Here is a 19,132-nt window from a genome sequence, read left to right as displayed (position 1 = left end):
ACACTGTCATAATGTCAGTGCAGCATGTAAATTAATTGACTGGTGTAAGGCAGGGCTGGGGGTATAAAAAGCAAATAGTGGGTGTGAGGAATTGGAATTCGACCATCCGCATGGTGCGCGTTGGCTCGCTTGGGCTTTTTTGACATTTTTAAGTAAATGGATAATGGTAGACAGGCCACAGGAAATGTGTGGGGCTAATCCACACACATGTTCCTATGCTCACACCACAACACACGCATAGATATGTGTACGCTGGCATGGACACAGCCTACAGGCACAGTCTGCCCCTGTCATATTTAGTTGGAATATAACAGGAGAGCAGAACACAATGTCTTCCTGGGAAGGAGGGTAAAAGCTTTCCCCTGCCATGGACAGATTGACTAACTGATATCTGCTCCATGGAACCACCCTGCTCTTTTGTTAGGCCCTGCAGCTGGTGGAAGCAATTAACATAACAATAGAGGGAACTTCAAACAGGCCCCCATGGGGCCTGGCTGCAGAGGGACACAAAGGAGACAGGAAACCCAACAATCTTTGTATATGTATCTGTGTCAACCTGAAGCCAGCTCCAGCCTCTCAGTATTAATGACAGTAAACTGACACGTCTGAGTCTATTTTCAGTAGACCACCCTCGTAGGGGGACCCCATTCATAAGATACAAGAATGTGGTTTGCATAAGCCAGAGAATCTGGTCTCTAAGCATCTTCAAGGGAGATCTGCTGCTCTAAAAGGCAACCACACCAGGAGAACCCTTAACCAGAGAGTCTCTTTGACCACAGCTGACAGGAAGGTGTGTGGGACCTAGTATCACAGGGGAGTGAGCCCAGAGCTCTTTTGTTGATAGATGGGTTCTGCCATATTGGCTCTCGGACACCCCTTTTTCCTGTATTACCCGCTTACCCTTTCCTGCTGCAAAGCACTCTGGTTATGACCTCACACATACAAAAGAAAAGTTTTGGTAGGAACCTCAGAGTGTTTCACTAAGGTAGGCTCAGCCTACACCAATCACTGTGACCCGCTTTACTTTAAAAGAGGGCTGGAGCCCCTCTTTAAACAGATCATCTGAATACTTCACTTGAAGCACGAAGAAGAAATCATCCTTGGATCATGGCTGAAGGTACAGTCTTCTTTAAAGGTTCCGCCACCGAAGGAAGGCCAGAAATATACAAAGAGGGAAGCAATAGCCCTCCTGTTAACTTCTCCCAGGGAACAGGGGGAGAAAAGACCTCAGAAGACCTTCCAGCCACTTCAGAACTGGTACCCAGCCAGCACATAGCATGCCCTGCTGGGCTCTGCAGCGAACTACCTGGACAGGGAGTGCCAGAAGGTCTCTGAACCCGAAAGCAAGGACGAGTGAGCTACCTGCAACACACTAGCTCTGGCCCATCCAATTTAAGCCCATTGAAGAGGTGGGGAGAAGTGCAATGACAATCATCTGCCGCCATCTGCCTTAAAGGACATTCTCGAGCCATTTGAGTTCCACCCCGCAACCGCCTGCAGAGCTGACCACCGTAAAGCCTCGAGCTACCGCCCGCCAGTCGCTACGTGTTCTCCACAGCCTTCCATCCACAAACCAACAGGCTTGTGATCAGTTCAACAAGGCCCTGAAAGGCAGGATAGGTGGCTTGGAAGAACACATGAGAAGAAAATGGGATATTCTTGTGCTATGTCTACCGTTCTCCTACTTAGAGGGCCACCCGTCGTAGGCACCAACACTCTCTGCCAGATCGATCAGACATTTTTTTACTGATTAAAGGACAACTACCAGCAGCCTTCACCCATTCTTTTCAAGATGCAACTTAACCGCTTTGGTGAACCAAACCCTCTCAACAGTTGTCGACCTCATACTATTAACAGAGTCCTGACAACAGTTCAGCACCTTCAGAAAACTTTCATTTACATCGAATTTCTGTTGTTTTCCACTCTAACCCGAACCAGAAACACCTAATATACGTTTCAACAATGATCATGTACTAATATTTGTACAGCAGTACATGAAATTGTACTTGTTTTGTCATTTACTTAGCAATGTCTTTTATTGGTTCTACTTGTATTTTATATTCTACACTCTGTTTGTTATATAGGTTTGTGCCTATTTTTAATTGTTCTCTTGTTAACAATTAAACTTTGTTTTACGCTATATCCTCCTCCTGTGATCGCTGTGCTAGCACATGATAATCTAGCGCCACTGTAGTTTAGGTGCACCTCCTGTGCGTCTATGAAAAGGGGTAGCCGTTGACTCTATACTGTGTATTGATAGCCTTCCCTCACGCTCTGGAGTCAGGCCCCCCTATACAAAAAAGAGGGTCCCTTGCCCCCTTATATACTACGCAATCACAGGGTTATCAGGAATGTTGGATAGCTTCTCATTTTCTAAAGACTGTGACAATGCATCAGCTTTCTTGTTCTGCGTACAAGGTATAAAAGTTATGGTGAAATCAAAATGAGAAAGGAAAAAGGCCAGCTGTGCCTGTCTGGTGTTTCAACATTGCAGAGAGCATAAAAACTGGAGTTTCCTATGATCGGTATGGACGTCTACTGAAAACCGACCCCCAAGGAGATGATGTCTCCATTCCTCAAACGTGGCCGTAATCACCAATAGTGATGCGCCCCAGGTTTTTCACCGCCACTGGCCGGGGCTAGCCACCTAGCAAATGTACCCTTGTTGGCGGCTGCATCATGCTGGAATCGGCTGGCAGGCTGGAGGCGGTGGATGCAGGTACGATCTCAGTGTCTGGTTCAGGAATCCTGGAGAGACGCAGGGCATGGATTTGGCTGTTGCGGGACACACTGCGCCCAGACACAGCCTCCTTGCGCTTGTGCTATGCCCACAGCATCCTGTGTTGCTAGGCAACAAGACCCGCTGCGATGACCGCATCGCAGGAGCAGCAGGCTATTTAAACCCATCACTCCATGACACGGGTGCGTCTCAATACGATCCGTATGTTCGCTCTTCTGGAGTATTACCTTGTGGCTGCTTGCCTGCCTCGTGATGACAGCCTTGCCTTTCCCTGCTTGGGATGTTCTTCCCTGCTCTCCTTCTCCTCTTCTTTGGGAACTCCCTTGCCTTGGTCTCCCTTTTCCTGCATTGCATTGATCTCCCTTCTCTTGCCTGGCCTTGGTCTCCCTTCTTCTGCCTTGTCTTGGTTCCCTTCTACTGCCTCCAGCCATTGTCTTCCTGCCTTATTATCCAGTTCATCTGGCAGTCGTTTTCCACTTCCTGGACTGCCTTTCTGGTGTTACTCAACATCTACTGCACCCGCTTTACCAGCTTTCCCAGCCAGCACTCTGCACTGTCCTCACACCACGTAAATTCGGAAACAGCTGCCTTGTGGTGTGGGAAGTTGGGCCCCGGGAGCCTGTTTTGTCTTTCCGGAATCAGGAGGGTACTAGGGGGTCAGGCTCCATGCCATACTGACCACAGGTTGTAATACTGGAGGACAAAAAAAGACTCAGAAACGAAACACCTCTGCCACGGACCAGGATCAACCGTGACCAGGTACTTGACAAATAGTTCCTTCTCTATGACTGCATAGTTGCGTTCACTCTGGGATAAGCACACAACAGGATGCTATATCCTGGTAACTGGGTCCAATTGTAATAGAACTGCCCCAATCCCAAAATCTGAGACATCAGCCTCAATGATGAAGGGTAACTATTCCGTAGGATGTCGTAGGAAGGGTGCTGATACAAACACTTTCTTTAGTTCTTCTATGCGTCTTTAGCCTTTGTGTCCTAGACGTATGTTACTTTGGAACCAGTTAATTGTGTTAAGATGGTGGTAAGCCAAGAGAAGCCAGGGATAAAACGGCGGTAAAAGCTACAAAACCCAAGAAAATGTTGCAAGGACTTAAGGTTCTGAGGTGGATTCCAGAGTAAAATGGCTTTCACTTTGACTGGATCCATTTGAATGCCTTCACCGCTGAGCATGATCACAGAAATTCATGGTGTCTTGATGAAAGAGACACTTCTAGGCTTTCGCATTATAGATGGTAACTGGCCAATGGTGACAAAACTTCCTGAACATGTCGAACACGGTTCACTTTAGAGGTGGATAAAAATGAGAATATTCTATAGGTAGATCCACATGGTAAGTCTGATCAAATCGGTAAAGATTGAATCCATGAAGTGTTGGAAGACGGCATGGACGTTGCAAAGGCCAAACGGCATTACTTGGTATTTGAAGTGTCCTATAGGTGTCTGGAAGGCTGCCCAGTCACTTGGTCGAAAGACATTTGGTCGAAAGCCAAATGGTCGACGGAATTTGGTCGAAAGCCAAATGGTCGAATTTTTTATTTTATTTATATATATATTTTTTAGGTTTTCGTTTAGGGAAAAAAAGGTTTTTTTAGAAAAAAAGGGGATTGGGGGGGGACTCCCCTAAAAAAAAAAAAAAATTGTGAAAATACAAAAAAAAACAAATTCGACCATTTGTCTTTTGACCAAATGGTGTCGACCATTTGTCCTGTCGACCTTTTTTTTTCGACCAAATGACTGGTAACCATCTGGAAGCGGTCTACCATTCATCACCTTCTTTGATTCGGATGAAATGGTACGCCCTTCTGAGGTCTAGCTTGGTAAAATGTTTCGCTGAATGGCTGCAGTCTAGCTTGGTAAAATGTTTATCTGAATGGAGTGATTCGGTTATATCTCAGATCAAGGGTAAGGGGTATCGGTCCTTGCGAGTGATATCATTGAAGAGTCGACAGTCTATGTAGGGATGAAGAGTACCCTCCTTCTTATACACAAAGAACAAAGGAAAGCCAGCTGGAGACATAGAGGAAACAATGTACCCCTTGGCAACACATTCCTCTATGTAGGTATGTAATGCTTCTTTTTCCGGTTGACACAATGAGTAAATCCTACGATGAGGGATCATCTTTTCAGGTAGTAGCTCAATAGAACAATCAAAGACCCTATGTTGTGACAAAGGAATTTATTCAGGTTGCTAAATAGCTCTTAGAACGGGAACGAGGCTTGAACAGTAAGCCTTGGTTGCCGGAGGAAATGGTGTACCATGCATGCGCCGAGTGTGGGACACGGTCTTCCGCACATGTGTGGTCCTAGAAAAATTGTTGCACCCACAGAACTCTGCGACCATGCAGAGCGGACCCGTGGTGAGTGCCAATGGGAATATAGCCGCCAAGATGGGGCTGGCCAGCATTGACCCTGTGATGCAAAAGAGGGCCGGCTTGAGGAAACCCTGGAGGTAAGTATAGGTGGGTAAGCTGGTCCCCTGAGGACAGGTGCCATAACACCTGGTTGGGGTGCTTTATGAAGAACCAATTGTCATAAGGCAAAAAGTACAAAGAAATAAAAGAAACAGAGTGTAAAGAATGTAGTTATAAGCATAATTGTTACTGTGTCCACCTTTTGAAAAGGGGTAAGCGTGTTTGGTTGCCTTTGGCCTAGAAGCGTATATCGAACAAAGTTAAAGCTTCACTTTTTTTTCAATGACAACACTTTCTTATTTAGCTCTGCCTTGTACATCAGTCACTAAAGTCTGTTACTGTAATAAAATGAGACACTTATGGCAGTAGAAAATCTTATTATAAAAAGAATTGTACAATAATCGCTAAAAGTGCTCTTACAACAATAGAATAAGTCTTTGTATTTTCACAGAGAGTCACAAGCGTGAAGTTCCCGGAGTGGAGAGCCGGGTAACAATGTATTATCTAGGAAAGGATTGCCTGCAATAATCTTTGTAGGGGTGGCATTGGATGTTGGTCGGATCATATGCAAGCCGTCTGCTTGTGCGTGTATATTTCCTTTGGGGGGGGTTGCTGTTTTATTGGGTGAAAAGGACAGTGTTCTTTGTTCGTTCTCCCATGAGCTGCTGTCTGTTCCTTGTCGCTGATCGAGTCTGCACTCTTGTCACTTCTTCCCCTCTGTGGGGAATGCTGGCAGGGAGGGTCTCACCTTTGTAAGGTTTGACATCACGGAGGTGAAGCCTGGCTCACCTTCCTTGAACCTTGACAGCTGTATCGGTAGTGTTCGCTATGAGAATGGGTCAAACTGATTGCAAAGAGAAAGGGCGGGCACCACATTGGTCTATTTAATTCGAATAATGTCCTATTGTGATTGGGAACAATTTTATCTGCTAGTAGCAGGAACCACAACGGGCGCCACCATGGCGCTGGATTATGCAAACTGTTTTATGTATAAATAACTCACCTAGTATGTCAGAAATACATGGAGATGTGGATCAGATATATACATGATATCTTCGGTTTACGGACAGGCACAGAGAACGAGCACAGAGAACAAACGTATGGATTTCTTTTTGTACCTTAATGCAATTGACCAAAGAATACAATTCACATATGAATCCACTGATTAGATGTCAATATTAAAGTGGAAGCAAATGAATACAAGACCAACATTTATCAGAAGGAAACAGATAGAAACAATCTTCTGCACAGGTTTAGTTTTTTCCAGACGAGTCTGACCAAAAACCTACCGTACAGCCAAATGTTATGGTTAAACCCATTGTCAGAGTGCACAAATTGGCGGAAATGGCAGAAATGGGTAAGAAGTTTATATCCCGTTGATACAAAACACAAGAAGTGGGGACAACTGCCTCTAGGATAACAAGCAAACAAAGAGAGGAATTACTGACACCTAAAGATAAAATCAAAACTGAATCGCTGCTTGGATATGTGTCCAAGTATTCTACCCAGAGTAACATAATCAAGAAAATAATAAAGAAAAACTGGAGAACACTAACATGTGACCTAAGAATAGAACATTTGTTCAAAGAACTTCCAATATTTGCTTACCAGAGAAGCAAGAATTTCAGGGATCAACCTGTAAAGACGAGACCCTGAACACACATTGTGAGTACACTTCACAAAGGAACATTCCCCTGCCTTAAATGCAGTAACTGTGGATATGTCTGAATAGGCAATACAATTAGCCGCCCTCGTACAGCGGAAAAGATTAAACTGAGAGACTATGCAACATCTGATAACCAGAACATTGTTTATTCCATCAAATGTCCATGTGGTTTGTAGTACATAGGACAGTACAAGAGATCAGCTAAGCTCAGGTGGAAGGAACATAGATCATGTATAAGAAATGCAAATCAAAACTCAGCAGACATTGGCATGAGAAGCACTACAATCTTTCTCAAATACGGTTCCAAATTGTGGAAATAGTAACAAGATATAATACACATGAAAACATTCATAAGAGACTTGACCAGAGGGAATTCTTTTGGATTGATCGCCTTGGAACTCTTGCACCAAACGGAATGCATGAGGAGATCAATTATCTATGCTTCATTTAGAACTTGGATCAATCATCTATGCACAACTATGAACAGGCATGAGCTTTGATGTGCCATAATGAACTAAAATGATAAGTACGTGTGATAACAGTGAATCTTAAAATCGTATTGCATCATTGGGTGTTAGATGTACCGTCTCTCGCTGAAGTGTACTTTTATGACCTATTCTGACAATTGTATACCACTAAGTACTCAACACTTGGCTGTGGGCAAACGGAAGTGCCTCACAGATCACCACATCGATCTGTAAAAGGAAGCCATCCATGCTAAATTACGGGTCCTGAAAAAGATGATCATAACCACATGGATCATCGAAACTGGTCGACCAATAACGGCATGAGTGACCTCTTGCTGAAGACAATGTTCATTATAGCAAAATGCGAACATGTCCAGATAGACTGATGTTTTGATAATAGAGAGCTACATTAGCCCCTAGTTCCTTATGCTCTCTGCTGAGAGCATTTTTACTGCTTTCAACAATACATAGGTCCATAGTGGCAATGCCTGCCTCCATGTAATGGTGAATAAAACAAATACTGAAATCCAGATGTGAAGATAGTGCACAGCCACTAAGATATAGACAGTGCTGGTAGTTACTCAGTCACTCTAGAATTGCTCTGTACGACCTAATGAAAATTGTTTTTTATTTTCTATAGTTGTCTGTATGAAGGAAGATGAGACAGGGTAAGCTTCTTCTCTATCCCTTTTAGATAGGCGGTACATCACTCGTGATCTAGGGAGAGATTTTTCCTTGAGACAGGGACAGGGTGTTCTTCCTATTAGGGAGAGCTTTGAAGTGTGTGTGTGGTCTGCTTAGATTCATGTTGAATGTGATATTCTGTTCAAACTTTTTCCCATCACCGTTCTTCTGTGGTAACATGTCCTACAAGCTGTCAGTAATGGGAAACATTGTTTACCTTAGTCCTGTTTCTTTGATGCAACATTTGGTAACTTTTTTTATCATTGTTCAATGCATCTTATATTGCAGTACAATGGGGTACACTTTTTGTTTTGCCCTAGACTAACACTCAAAGGATTTTTGGTTACTCTAGGTGGGCCATGCTACAGGGGTTTTCACTTGTCCTTTAGCCATATTGTCTTTTACCCTTCTTCCTGACCTGTGAGGCCCGGAAAATCATTATTTGGACTTCGAATGCCAAAGGCTTTTGGCGGGCTACTGGAGGACTATGGGTGTTCGCTGCCAGGAAATGGGTTGGAACTGTCTGGTCCTAATCCACAAACTGTTTTCACTGTGTCGGAGTGGTCTCCAGGAATTTTGCTGCTGTCAGTGGTCCCGATTGGAGCCCTGCTAGAGTGTGTGTGTGTGTTTGTGTGGGGGGGGGCAGATCTGTCATTGGCTAGTGGGAATTTCGAATCTGAGTGATTTGCCCACGGCTGAAAGTACCGCAGGCAAATCGTGTGCATGAGAAAGGTGCGAACTACCAAACGTTTGCACCTTTCTCAATTGAACACACATACATTCTCACACCCACACACACACACACAACACACCCACAACATACCTATAACACACCCCCCACCCACACCCTCAGCACACCCCCACCCAGACCCCCAACATAAACAAACCCCACTTACCTTCATCTTCACGCTGATTCCCTGCAGCGCCAGTTCCCTTTCACTTCCGTGATCGGGAACCGGCACTGCAGGGTCCTTTTCTTTTCTTTTTCTTTTTGTAACAAAAGGCTATGGGGGTGTCCTCCGCAACCCCTGCTCACTATACCATGAAGTATAGTGAGCGGGGTGATGCGGGGGACACCCCAGCAACCCCCCTTTTTTTTCAATGCTACCACCAAAGGTTCGAACTTTTGGTGTTCGAACCTTTGGTGGTAGCATTTTTAGAACTTTTGGTCAATGCAACCATTTTTTTAGGTAATTTCGACCTAAACCTAAACCGGAATTTCAGCTCTTACCTGGATTTTTGGATAGGAAGAGGACCCTACACCCACTCTAGAGGGATCCTGTAAGAAACCAAAGGAGCCAAGAATCCTGTGCAGCTGCAAGACCCGCAAGTAGACTGGAGACCCATTGGAAGAATGCCTGGCGACCAACTTCTGCTGCTGTCCTGGTAGAGCCCTGTCTTGTGGAAGATCTCCAGCAGTCCCGCGAAGGAGATATGACCTTTTGAGTTGAGGGAACATCCATTCTCGATGTCAGCTCAGAGTCCTTTGAAGAAGAGTCCTCGGAAGTGTTCCTGGACCGCCCAGTGGCTAACCAGCTCAGAGTGTGGGCTACCATGCCGCAGGCATCGTCATTCCAAGTTGAGGCCTGGAGGGGATTTTCAGCTTGTGCCATAAGACTTACCTCTGTGAAATTGTGTGGTCTTAGCATCAATAGGACCCGAGATAGGATACAAAGGGCCTGATCACGACTTTGGCGGTAACGCCGGCAGTATTACAGCCAGCGGTATTAGCCCTACCGCTGAACTCCCCGGCGCTAATAGCGCCGGATCATGAGTTCGGCGGTAACGTTAAACCCCATTCCCCATTGAGCCCATTCGGGAATGCCCCATCCCCATAGGGCTCAATGGGGATTTTTCTTGCTCTTACCACCGGCGGATTTCCTGCCAGCGGTAATAGCGCGAATTTTCGGTAGATTTCCCCCCAGCTCAGAGCTGGGTCAAAATCTGCTGAAGTCCTGATTTGGCGGACCCTTAAATCCAGCAGTAATAGCGCTGCCGCCGGATTTAAGGGTTACCGCCAAAGTCGTGATCAGGCCCAAAGTCTGACGGTTGCAAGTAAATCCATTTGCATCACCCTGCATCTGTGGCTGTCATCCAAAACTGCTTACCTGTGCCCAGGCGTATCCTGAGAGGGGCCCTGAGTCAAGTTCTTTTGTATTTTCCAACTGGAAGACCTTGCACTGGCATTAGTCGCTGATCGCAGAAGTGCTAAAACCTGATGTCCCCTGGGATGAAGGGCTGAGGCTGATGGCTGGAAAAGCAACCTCAGATCCTCTTCCACAGACGTAACAATTCCTACAAAGAATCAGAGTATGGGGGGTGAGAGAATCGATACTTACCTGAAACCCTAACTCGTTCTTAAACGTTTTGATAACCTTTATAAACTTTTAGAAATAGTTTGGCGTTGCCATTGCTTGTTCACACAAGCACTCCCAAAGGTTGGGGACATGTTTGTTAGTATAACTTGTCCCCTAACTCTTGGAACTGTTAATTGGACTCCAGAGACACTAACTTCATTTTTAACAACCCCACAAATCTGTATGGAACTTTGATGAACGTTTGGGTACAAGGCCCCATACATCTTAGGGAGGGACTTCTGAAGCTAGGATTATAACTCTGTGGACCTGTAGTGCTTATATTAATATGTACCTTCCTTTTCATGGTGTGATCTGTATTATGCCCTACTCCAGTGATTGTGTATATGTATCTATTATTAGTGTTGTGTGAAAGTTTTACATGTTTAGTAATTTTTCACTGTGTTATATGGCCAGAAGTAAAGAAGTGTTTCCCCTGATCGTCTAAGTGTGTTCCTTGACTTTTTCATTGTGGACCCCGTACATGCTAACCACCTCCTGAGACTTAGCCTAGACCACTCGTCCACCTACTTTGAACTGGTTTGGCTACAGCTCCCAGAGTTGTCCCTGTCAGTATTCAAGGTTGGCCATGTATACATCTGTCCACCAGTCCTGAGTATAGAAAATCAGTCCTAACACTTGCGTACAAGGAATTTGGCAGCTCACATGGAATCATGGTACGTACATGGACCAGCCTCAACCTACCTGGAAAACGAGCATACAACTACCAGCAGGTACCTATAGGCATTACAATTCTGGATCATATCAATGTAGTTGATATATAGGTGTTGGAAGTGTCCAGTAGTATGGGGTATTGCTCCTCTCACTACTCACAGGGTGTGTGCCGCCATAAATTGTTGACATGTCCTGCAATTAACAATGAACACAGAAACATGCCTTGTCAGATTAGGCATAAACCGCTGTTCTGAAATCCAGGCTGCAAGACTTTCTAGCATAGTATGTGTGAGGTGACGGAGCAGTTCTAACGATACCTTAAATAATGTGAGAGGCATCACCGGCTTGCCAGTGCTCTCCTGGCACCACAGGCAGTGGTGTGGGAGACTGAACACCCCTGTCATTTCCATAGTTCTTGTCTTCCTGTGTTGCACGACCCTGTAGTTCTGCGACCTGCGCTTCAATCATTATCATGCTACTTACTCTCGTATACTCATTGGATGGTATGTTGAATTCGGATATCTCGGGGAGATACATTGCTTTTTTGGCCTCTATGTCAGCGGCTTCATTACCGCAGGAAATTCAGTCTGTTCCTTTAGTATGGGCTGTGCATTTGACCATGGCTATGGCCGATGGTAGTTCGAGTGTGTCTATGAGTCTGGCCAGTAGCGGAGCATGCTGCACTTGTATGACGTCTGCTTGTAGGAAGCCCTGCCTTTTCCAATGTGACAACCCTGCATGTACTGTTGATGTCAGATAGGCAGTGTGGGAATATACTGTTATTTCCTCACTCTCATGAATTTAGAGGGCCACAATGAGCGCTACTAATTCCGCTGCTTGTGGTGAAATATGTAAAGGCAGTTCTGCACTTGCTGTTACTTCAAAGGTGCTGTTTTGTTTCAACTTTATCACTGTGACCCCCATATGTCTTTCTCCAGTGACTTTGATCAACAATCGAAGATCCGTCAATGAAGAGTATCCCACCCCCGCCGTGGGCATTTTCTCTAACATGGGGTATGTCATCATAATGCTATGTGTATTTGGTGCAGTCATGCACGTAATCTCCTTCTTCTACTGGCTTGGCTATGAACGTTGATGGGTTTACCGCCCAAACTCTGACAATCTTTATTGGCAGGTTTGATATAATCACTTCATACTCGGAAGCTCTTTGCATCGTTAGTGTGCTTTTTGGTTTCTCAAGAATGGTGAACACATACAATATCACTCCACAGACCATTGTGATATTTGTTGATTTCTCAATTGCAAAGGCTGCAGCAGCCACCGATTGTTCGCAGGGGTAATGTCCTCTCATTACTGGGTCTAGAAGTCTGCTGTAATAGGCCAGTGGTTTCTGTCCTAGGGTAGTTTTTTGGTGTAAATACTGCTGTTATTACTACCCCATTTGAGTGCGAAAACAGGAACAATTCTGCACTGTAATCTGGGATCTGCAGGACTGGTGTTGAACATATTGCTCTCTTCAACTCGTGAAATGCTCGTCTGTCCATCCTATTGTTTTACTGGGCTTCCTTGGGTCCCTTCAACAAGGGCCTGAGGTGCGTGCTGTAGTCAAATACCCATTCCATGCAATAGTTGCGTAGGCCCAAAAACTGTTGCATCTCCCTTATCGTCCGTAGCTGTGGCATTTTCATAATCACTTCTGCTCTCTCATAGGTCCCTTTTCGTCCATCTTGAAATCTCAATTGTCCAATATACAAGACCGGCTCCTGGCAACATTGTACCTCTTCCTTGTCTACCTTGTGCCCTCATCAACTGTACTGAGCTGTTTCTACACTGCTCTTCGGTTTCACTAAAAACCCAATTGTCATCTACATACTGAATGATTGTGCTTTCGAGGTGTACATTTCCTAAGTCCATCTGGAGGACCCAGTTGAATATCGACGGGGACTAACAATACCCTTGTGGCAAATTGGTGTTTTTCCAAATTTTATTCCGGTACAAAAATGAGGTCAGGTCTTGTGACTCCTCATACAGGGAGATCGAGAAGAATGTATTCTTTAAGTCTATTACTGTGAAACACTTTGCTTTAGATGGAATATTACACAGTATCATGGCTGGATTCGGGACCAATGGAAACTCAGCTTCAATTATATTGTTTAGATGGCATAAATCCTGGATACATCTCCATGACTTCCCTGTCAATTTGTTCACTGGGTACAATGCTGTGTTCCTTAGAGATTAAGATGGTACCAGTATTCCCTATTCGCTAGTGCTGAAACTGTTTCATATATGCCCTTGTCTGCTTCTTTTAACATGTGATACTGTCTTACTCTTGGTAAGATTGCTCCTGACTTCAATTTTATTTTAACATTTTAACTGCTCCTACTCCTTTTAGCAGGCCAACGTCATAAGGACTACTGGTCAACAGTATGTTTTGTACTTGTGTCAAATCTTTATGGAAAAAGGACAGTGGGGCTCATTCTGAGCCTGCCGGTCTGGAAACAACGGTGCCGGTAAGCATACCGGCACCGTTATTTCCGGATCAGCATATTCCAGGTCTGCGGGCGGGTGCCATCCTGCCTGGCAGGTCTGACCTGCCAGGCAGTACGGCACCCGCCTGCAGAGTATTCACAGAAGCACAAGCACCGTTATTAACAGTGCCGGTGCTTCCGTGGTCCCCACTCTCATAGAGTCCTATGGGACTCTATGGGAATGGGGACTTACAATTTCCTGGCGCCTGACTTTTTGGTCCACCGGGGTTGTAATCCCCAGTGTTACCGGGAAGTCAGGCACCGGTAAATCATTACGGGCCAGCGGCAACCCACCGGTATCACCGGCACGGTTACCGCCACACCTGTAATGAGGCCCAGTGACTTTTTTATCAATGCCATCTTCTGTGGCACTTCGCTCTTTTCAATTCTCACCCAGTACGTGAGAGTTATGCTAAATGCCACTTCAGTGTCTGAATACTCATCCCTGAATAGTTGCTTATTCATGAAGTCAGTCAATCTGTTCTCTTTGCCCAAGGTGACCACTGCTCACCATGCTGCCCCCTACTCATCCATCCCAAGGAGGATAATCCTTTCATCTCTTACTATAACTGTTTCTAGTTCTAGTGGGAAAACATTTCCTACCTCCTTGTCCATGGGGATCTCTGGCCTGAATAAAAATTCTGCAGATAAGCATAACACTTTGCTGCTTTTCCCGGGAAGCCATGCTAGCAAAAGGCTCACTCCATATTGGAACACTTCGGGACCCATGGGTACGCCCTGATGTACTTGTTGTTCCAAGAATGCCAATATAAATTCTCTCGCATTCACATAATGAATCCCTGGAGTGGAACACACTATTCCTTGGTCTGTGAATGAGATGGTCATGTTAAGCAGACTCATCATGTCCCTCCCCATGATGTTAACAGGTGTCTGATCGGAGTGTAATAGTGGCATGGACAGGTCGTTTTCCCTGATAGTGATAGGTAAGTCGTCAATAAATAGAGCCAAAATTGTAGCCACAGAAAACCCTTGTGCATTGCCTGCCATTGGAAATCCCCCCAACATAGGACTTGGTTCCCCTGTATCTACAAGGAAGAAAAATATGTTGTCACCTATCGTTACCCTGACTTGTGGTTCCTCTTGTGGGTCAGGTGTAACAGATAGGATTGAACACAACAAGACAGTCTGTGGGCTGTCCTATGTGGGTACAGGCTCATTCTTGTCCCCGTAAAAGGATTTCCCCCCACTACTGCCCCACTCCCTATTCTAAGCGTGGATGCCTGTACTCCCACATTGGCATTCCAGGTTGCCATGGTCATATTCGGTTGTTTTGATGTTTGCAGTTGCATCTGGGCTTGCTGTGTTCATATATATGGGTACTTGCTGGGCCTGTGCCAGTGACTTTTGCGCTTGCATTGGCAGCTGTTGTGTGTTTGCATTTGTGGTGTGTGTGTCTGATATTCTGTGTGATCTTGGGCATAGTGCTCGGTTGGCTCTGCACTGTATGGTGGCGGTTATGCTATCGCCTCTCTTTGGTCCTGCCAATTCTGTTGCATTCTTCCTTCGCTTCTACACATTTGGGCAGTGTGTCCCATTTTTCGCATGTCCAACACTGCTGTCATGTTCCCTCAAATATAGGGGGTCCCCATTGAACACTCCTCCTTCTGATGCTTGAACCCCAACCCCTCTTCCTTGTTGCACAACCCCTCTTCCTTTTAGCCATTAAATATATTCTCCCCTTTCTGCAAAATTACCTACAGCCATTATCATTCCTTGCTTTGCTTTTATTTGCGTGACCCCTCCCTCTCCACTTGTCGACACAGCGCCAATTTCACAGAAAACTTTGAGAGCTTTTTCAGAACTAGCTTGGTTTCTTCTATTCTTCTCTCAAGCTTCTTTCTCACCTTTTTTTTGCAATAGTGGACAATGGTGAACTATTCTCAGCTGAAACTCTGACAACGGTTTTGCCTCCATCCCCAATAGTTTCTTCAATTGTCTCTGCACTTGCTCGGGCAACCCTTGACATAGTATGTGATAAACAACAGCTATGGTTTTGTCCCACAGCTCTCGGGTTTTGAATTGCCAACGCTCTTGAATCTCCTGAATGTATTCAATGGGGTCCTCACTGTCACGTATCTTAAACGTCATGATCACACTTATGTCTGATGTGTTGGGGTATTGTACTCGGAGTGCTTTCCATACGGCTGACTGCAATCGTTAGATGGGGCCAACTCATCTCCAAATATCATTAGCCCTTTCCCCAATGGTGGCTGTGGGGAGACTTTTAATGTCGCCAACTGCCAGTGTCATCCCTGATGTCAGTCTGTCTAGTTCATAAAGCCACCCCTGAGGTTAACATCGGCAATTTACACCTTAAGTTATCTTTGTCCATTTGTGGCCACGGTATGTATTGGGGCTGCCCTACTCCCTTCTCTAATAATGGGAACTGTGTCACTCCTACGTTATCTCGGGATTCAGTAAAACTCTTTGTTTTGGTAAATGCTCCTATCATGCTTAGTTTGCTGCATCCTGGCAGTGTCCTTAATCTATTTGCGTAAAAGGTGTTATTTCTTTTACACTATCCAATCATTCCATCAGCCGCTTGGGGTGCGTCGTGGGTTTGGCTGTCCTTCCTTCTGGTTCTTCTAAATCTAACCATTCTATTCCTCTTTCTGGATTCACTCCCATTTATGCGCCTTGCTCTGCTCCCTCTCCTTCCTCGTGATCACTTCCATAACTCTCTTCATCTGAACATATTGTCCCACAATTGTCATCACTTTCTTTGTCCTCTCTATTCTCAAAGTCTAGTCGCTTCAAAGGTTTTGTCCCATATATTCCTCTCAGTGCCTGTTCCGTTAAACTCAGATCTCTAGGTGGAGGTCCTACTACACTCCTTTTCACCTTATGGTTGTCCCCACTGTCCCTTCTGCCCCTATATAGGTTGCCAATCCTCCTACGTATTGCCATTCCTTCCTCTTCATCTGGAAGAGTATTATTCCTCATTATGTCTTCCACCTCTCCAGTGTGCCTCTCTAAACTTCTTCCTTCTACCCATCCCTGCCTCACACCTTTCACCTTCTCTTGCAGTATGCGCTTCTTAACAAACCATAGCACTTCTTTCTGCCATTTCTCTCAACGCTGCTCTATCTGCCTTTCTCTTTCTTTTTCTATCTCCTTTGCATACTCTTCTTCTACTTCCCTTTGCCTTCTCACTCTCTCTCTCTATCTTCCCTCTCCCTCTCCTTTTTCCTTTCTTCTACTTCCCTCCTTATTCCTTCCTGTCGTTTATTCTCTCTTTCTTGGTTGGCATTGTGATGTCTTTCCCTTTCTTCCACTTCTTCCAATATTCTTCCCCATTCCATTTCTTCCTCTTCCAACTTCCGCCTCTGCTGTCCCTCTAATTCCTTCTTTTCCCTTTATCTCTTAGCTTATCCATCTTCATCCTTCGGGTCTTCCACATTTCTTCCATCCAGTTTAAGTAATATTTGTCCTCCCACTCACTCCTTTGGTGTTATCGCTGCTTCCACCTTGCCCTTCAGTTGGCCTTTTTGTCTCTGGATTTCTAGCTCTACCTCACCTGCAACTCACAGTGCTCGCTGTATTCATCGCACATGGGCAAATTCTTTTGGGTGGCACATATGTGGGGTTAGTATACGCTGTTGCTGCTTTTAAATCTCTGAGTGTGTAGAATCCCTGCCCTTCCTTCAGCGGATCAATGCTCAGGGGCGGGGGAGGAGTCGAGGGCACCATGCCCTCTCATTCATGTTGGTTAAGCATCCACTCTTTTTGGTGTGGCTCTTCCACTTCGTCCTCATAAATTTGCCATAACTCGAAAATGGCCAATATCTTCTGCAATTTGTTTCTCTAATATGCAGCATGTAAGTATGTGGTACTGTGTTGCAGCACTGCTTTCGAAAGACTGCCCTCTGGGGGCCAGGGCAAGAACATCTTATCTGCTGTTGCCCTGACCCACTGGGTGTGGCACTTCTGGATGTTATCCTTGTACCATGGCAGAGATTTGCACAAATCCACAAGATGAGTGTGTCCTCCCATAATGGCACGTCACGCTCTTGAATGCTGATACTTACCGTAAAGAACCCTTATTAACTTCTTACTCCCCCTCCTCATGTTTTCTTCACTCTCTTATATCACCACTATTATCCTCAATTATAACCACTTTCTGCAGCTTCCCTCATGCCTTTCAGCTTCAACACCACCAATTCAGGTGCGTCCTACAAATGCCGCCCCTGCTCAGAACTCCTCTGCTTGGGTCCAAACCAAAACTCCATGCTCTAAAATATAAACCACATATGCACAAAGTCTTGTTTTTCCAATTGAACCCACCTTTTCACCTACTCTGACATTGTTAATCTTTAGACATATGGGTGCAAACCCACAGGACAAAACAACAATATACAATCCCCCAAGTACGCAGCTATCTTCCCGCTCTCCTAGTAAGGTAACCTCATGTATTTTCTCCACCCCACCGCCGGGGTTTATCAAGTAGCATTCCCTAGTCCTTGCCATAGGATAACCAATAATCAATAATCAATACCCCATACCGAGGTTTACTACAAGATCTTCTAGAACCCTTGTCCTAGGCTATTCACATCTTCGATCTTCCCCATATACATATCAGCAAATAACTATACTATCAATCCAATGTTGTACCTGTTTTGACATACGAAGCAGAAGCCCTGTTCAACCTCCCTGATTCCTTATGGAACCGCCTTGAGGGGAGGTTTTGGAAAAAAGTTCTGTGTCTCCCCCTCTCCACACCAATCACTATTATCCAGAGAGAGTTGGGTCTCAACTCTCTGAAATTCTCAGTTGACTGGAATAGGTTGCCACTATTTAGGAAGTGTAATGATCCTGCATGGCTGGCAATTCTGCAAATGGTGCACAAGGAAATATTAGCTGGTTCAAACCCGATGTTGGTGAGATGGTGTGAATCTTCACCGTCTCTCCTTGAAGAAATCGGTAGCTCCATAGACCAACTGCTGTCCGATCCTGATCGGGCAAAAAGGAAAATCCAAGGCTATGACTGGATTCAAATCCAGGAAGAAGCAAAAAGTTACAAATCAGTTGCGGACATAACATCAGAAATCTGCATCCTTAACACTCCTTGTGACTACCTGAAATTGTTACCTGATGAAAGGGCCAGGGATCATTTTATGTGGACACACTTGAACTTACACCCTAAGAACGAGATCAGAGCAATTAGAGGCCAGTCTGTGGAAATAATGTGTAGACATTGTCACGATCCTGTGACAGTAGAGTCACTATTTCACCTGATGGCTCTGTGTCCAGCGTTTAAAGAGCAGCGCTCCAAACCCTTTCATCCACTATTTTCGGACTTTGCACTTGCAGAAGTGAAAATTTGGTAATCTTTTTTGATGTCTGATCAAAAAATCCCTCATGTTCTTGCAGTGGTGAAATTTCTGAAAGCGGTCCGCCCGGAAAGTGGAATTTAAAAAAAAAATGTAAACTTTCAAAACCATTTAAATGGATGTTCTTATTGAGAAAAAATGTGAATTCTGTTTCGCTAAAAAATAAGTTGTTGATTCAATGTTTTTATGCAAATAAAAAAAATATATGTATATATATCATCAAAGCCCCTCCCCCTCATTTGTCAGGTCAATGCTCTATATTGTAATTGTTCTTC

This window comes from Ambystoma mexicanum, chromosome 2p (genome assembly GCF_040938575.1).
Source record: "Ambystoma mexicanum isolate Mex_15411 chromosome 2p, UKY_AmexF1_1, whole genome shotgun sequence".
In the NCBI taxonomy this organism is placed as follows: Eukaryota; Metazoa; Chordata; class Amphibia; order Caudata; family Ambystomatidae; genus Ambystoma; species Ambystoma mexicanum.
The sequence above is the reverse complement of the archived record's forward strand: the minus strand, read 5'-3'. Positions refer to the sequence as shown.